Source organism: Montipora foliosa, unplaced genomic scaffold, assembly GCF_036669935.1.
Source record: "Montipora foliosa isolate CH-2021 unplaced genomic scaffold, ASM3666993v2 scaffold_444, whole genome shotgun sequence".
In the NCBI taxonomy this organism is placed as follows: domain Eukaryota; kingdom Metazoa; phylum Cnidaria; class Anthozoa; order Scleractinia; family Acroporidae; genus Montipora; species Montipora foliosa.
Window position 1 is genome coordinate 1 of NW_027179750.1, and position 5,000 is coordinate 5,000.

Sequence of the window (5,000 nt, forward strand, 5' to 3'; positions counted from 1 at the left end):
GAAGGATCCAAAAGGATGCACGTTGTCTCCTCAGTTAGTATTTAAAGTTGCACATAAACTGGAGAGGAAGACAAAACTTCTCGAAGGTCCAGGAAATTTAATAAAAACGTTTCGGCCCTTCGGCCTTCGTCAGTTAAATTTTTTTTAAAATAGAGTAAAAGTTTAAAATCTAAGGATAAAATGACCTAATCATTACAGCAGTGGAGACTATATAGTCTCTGAAAGACTAACAATGGCTATTGTAATGGAATACAATTAAGTAGTAAATTGTATGGTACAATACAAGCCGAAACTAAAGCTTAATCACTAAAACAAAAGTAATGATGTAATGCTAAAATCTAGAGTTATGCAAGTGATTTAATCTATTTATGTAATACCGACTACAAATTAGATGGGACTACAACGGAAACAAAAAACCTTTTTATGGAACATTGAAATTGATCCGTTTTTTTGAACGGAATTCACAGCGCTTATTGAGGCCAAAAGGCTGCAGTGTGCGCAATTGTGCCGCCCAATAACCCTCCCGCTTTAATAAAGTGTTATCTAAATCTCCATCAGTGTTCATTATCTTCTCAATGACAATGAAATTGAAGTCCGAAAGGTTGTGAGGAAATTTATTGAAATGAATGGCAAGCTCGCACGATTTTTTGTTTCTTTTCATGTCAGATTTATGGTTTCTGAACCTGACTTTAAATGCATTGGAAGTCGAACCAACATACTGCACTTTGTATTTGTTGCAGGAGGCTAAGTAAATAATTCCAGTCGAATTGCATCCAAGGTTTTGTTTGATTTGATACGACCGGCCAGTTGCAAAACTTGAAAATTCACCAGCTTCTAACAAATAATTGGGGTAAACTTTTGACTGGTCTGACCTGGCCTCACAACGTTTCGGCTATTCAGCCTTCTTCAGATGAAAGTTAAAATCTAGAAACTAAAAACTATTTACAATGGCTGCATGTATTGGAAGTACAGGCTTATATAGGCAAGTTAATTTAAAAATACAAAGAGGTTTTAATTACAATAGTTAAAATAAAAGCAAGTGTCAAAAGTTACGCGAGAAGCCAAACGTAACAAATTCCCCGCAGAGGGTCTCTGAATGTCTGAATGAACATAATGGGAGCCACAACAAGGTCCCAAAGCAGGGCCCTTAAACAATGTCGTAAAAAAAAAAAAAAAAAAGCAGAATACTCCAATGGGGCCCATGAACGCAGCAAGCAAGTCGCACAACAATTGACAAATGCATACAAAAGAAACTGGACAAGTCACAATCATTCACAAAGCAAGAACAGGTGAAAAGGTCAAATTAGTTGTGGTAATTAATACGATTTGTAATTACGATTTGTAAATACGATTTGTAATTAAAACCTCTTTGTATTTTTTAATTAAGTTGCCTATATAAGCCTGTACTTCCAATACAAGCAGCCATTGTAAATAGTTTTTAGTTTTTATATTTTAACTTTCATCTGAAGAAGGCTGAATAGCCGAGACGTTGTGAAGCCAGGTCAGACCAGTTAGAAGTTTACCCCACTATTTTCACTCAGTATTTGTTTATTTATTCACGTGGTGATACTGTATCCTCTGGATTCTTCTGCTGTGAGCCCATTGTTGGTGTAAACCTTTATATTCTGCCTACATATATATATATATATATACGAATAGACTAAGATGAAGTTGCTTCGCTTGTCTTTGGAGTGTATATGACATCTTCTCGTAGACAACGATCAGTCTGATGATCGCCTTGAGCGTGAAACTCGAGTAACTAGTAACAATTTCCTTCTTACATTTGTATATATATATATATATCATATGTATATATATATATATATATGTATATATATATATATATATTTATTTATTTATTTATTTATTTATTGTGTGGCTAGTAAGCAAACTAGTCGGGAACGTACATTAGTAGGAATTTTGGAATTTAATGAAAAAAAAAAGGGCAATGACAAAAGGCCATTGTTTTGCTGGCAACTCGCACTCATATTCACCTATAACAGTTCCATTCTCTACTTTCGCAACAAATTTGCATAGGCGTTGTTTGCGATTTCTCTTGGGACGTATTTATGTCCCAGGAGAGTTGCAAACTATGATTAGGCAGAATATTGCGGGTTAAACAAAATGTATTATGGGATTTGAGAAAACAGTGAATTCCATTGGTTCCTGATTCAAGATCCCAAAACCTTATATGCCTGCAGCTTTGGTAAAAGAAGACAACAGTGCCAGATGGTGTCGAATACCTTCCTGAGATCAATTGACACCGCAGAAACTTTTTCCGTCTTGTCCCACGCTTCTCTATAATCCTTAGTAAACTTCAATAGGTCCGTAAAACACCAGTGGCTCTTTAAAAACCTCTGGATACTGCTATACTCTGGACTCAGGCTCTTGTGCATATGCACTGAAAACTATTCTCCCCGCCAAGGGCCAAAGTTTTGCAGAGATCATAAATTAAAAACAAATAACTAAGGAGAAAACGAAACTATCGTCTACTTACACTCTTTTGGTAATGGTGAATTCCAAGTAAAAGAGAAAGAGACATGAACAAGAAAGAAATGAGACAAAGGTTAAATCTCGTTAAATGTAAATAATACATGTCCACAGGGTTTTACGAACCAGTTCTTATGTAGTGATGGATATACACTGGACAAAAAAAACGGATTTTCCTGTATAGCCAATTTGGTGCAAATCTATGGCAAGTGCCACTTTGCTCAATTTTGGTCACGTTTGCCAAATTAGGTGGAATCAAAATTGTCACAAGTTTGCAATGATGGCAATGGTGGTAAATGCCACATTTGCCTTAAAATTTCCCCATTTCAAAAAAACCAAGGATAACCTTCACTTTTTCAAGGCATTTAAAACTAACATTTGTCAGGGCTTTACCCAAATGTCCAGCAAACGTTCGCTATTTTTACAGGGGGGGGGGGGGGGGCAAAATTGTAATAAATTTAAATCAAAACACCAAATTGTAAAACAAAATCTGTGTAAACCTGATATTTACGCCACAATTGCAGCAAACCAAATTTAAATTTTTAAACGAAAATTGCACTAAGAGCAAATCCGTAGCAATATTACTTCTCCAAATTTACAACAGATTTGCTCAACTGACAAACTTAAGTAAATTCGTTTTTTTTTTTTTCGTGCAGTGATAGCTACATAGAAAATAACTGAATTCGTCGTACACATTTAGTAAAAGAGGAAACGTGGAACATTACTTGCTTTAGCTTCAATCGGCGACAAAATTAGTTGAGACAGTTGCTAACAGAGCACACTGGCAACGACACATTCATTGTTTGCAAAGAAAACTTGTCCAGAAAGTACGTTTCCGGGATACCCCTCCCTCCCCACCCTAATCAATGTTGTACCGCTGTCGACAAGGCTCGTAGAAAACAGAAAAACACAACATTGTCCCGGGGGTGCGGGGGAGGGGGCCATTTGCGCCGCCGAGCTTGAAATCTACTCTAGAGGATAAGAGTGTCTCAACAATTTTGACGCCGATTATTGGTAGTGCACGTTAAAAACGAAGTACCGAAACCTTTAGTCAAGTCAAGTGCAATCAAACGTTTCCTTTTTTTTTTTTTTCTTTCAGAAAAACAAAAAAGAAGAAACTCATTTGCATCGTAGCTAACATAAAGATTGCGAGCAAAAATGGAAAAGTCAACTACAATCTAGAAGGTGTTCCCCAAGGAACTTTCCTCCGTTTAAAAGGACTCAGTAAGAAAATACATTTTCTTTAGAAGCAAGCCTGTGTTAAATTTGAGGTGCACACTGGCCTGTGAGTATATTATGCAATCAATAGCATTTTTAGACAATGCAGTCCTCAAACAAGCCAAAATACCAGAAATAAATGAAGTAATAGTGGAATAATAAATCCCTTATTGGATTGTTTAACACATAATACGTGCGAGCATCTTCCTTGTTGCTTGTATGTAAGGCTACTCGCAAAATATCGGGGAGTATTTTGTGTTAAACCAATCAATAGACGTTCTGTCTCAGTTATCAGCTCATATAACGTATGGTCTAATATGGAACCTGATTGCACAAAGTGTTGTCAAGATCGGAATTGATAGGCCTAAGTTTCCAAGTGTCCAAGCGCTCAGAATTTAACAACACAATCAATTACTTCGTGCTTGTCTCATATGCATTGTGATCTCATGGAATAATTTTTGAGTTGTGTACATTTCTGTTTTTTCAGTTCCATTTGTATAGATACACTGAATACGTGAATAAATACTGCATACATGCAAGGCGTTAAGTTTTTATATAATAACTTCCAAGTTCGCAAAGGTTAAGGGGCTGTATTGCTTTTACAAATGGTAATTCAGATAGCACTCTACAAAAAAGGGAAACATAAGAACTGAAGAAGGATTCTGTGGCTAGTAGCAGAATATCTAGGACCGTAAATTAGGGTTTGGGATATTCCGCCCAAAAATAGTAAGGAATCGATCAAAAAAAAATTTGCACTAATACTTTCCCAAAATTTGCAAATAAATCCCAAAAAATGCACTTAGTTTTCCCCTTGCATGTAAAAAATAAATGGCGACAATTGTCCTGAATGAATTACAAATATATATGTAAAAAGAAACTGAGCTTAAAAAAAAAAAAACAAAAAAAAAAAACCAAAAAAAAAAAGAACTTTCGTTTTGACTCAACTTTCATCTTTTTCTTTCTATTGTCTCAAGATTCCAAGACCTTACATGCACACAGCTTTGGTGACAGAAGAAGTGGCAGATGGTGTTGAACACCTTCCTGAGATGTAGTGACACCGCAAAAACTGTTTCTGTCTTGCCACGCTTCTCTCTAATCCTTAATAAACTCCAATAGGACCGTAAAAAAAAAAAAATGAGTGGACCTTAAAAACCTCTGAGGACTGTTATACTCTGCACTCAGCCTCCTCTGCATATGCATACAAAACTATTCTGCCCGAAAAAGGCCAAATATTTTGCTGGAGTTATAAATTAACAAGCAATGTTTGATGCGAAGAAGTAAAACAAAGCATC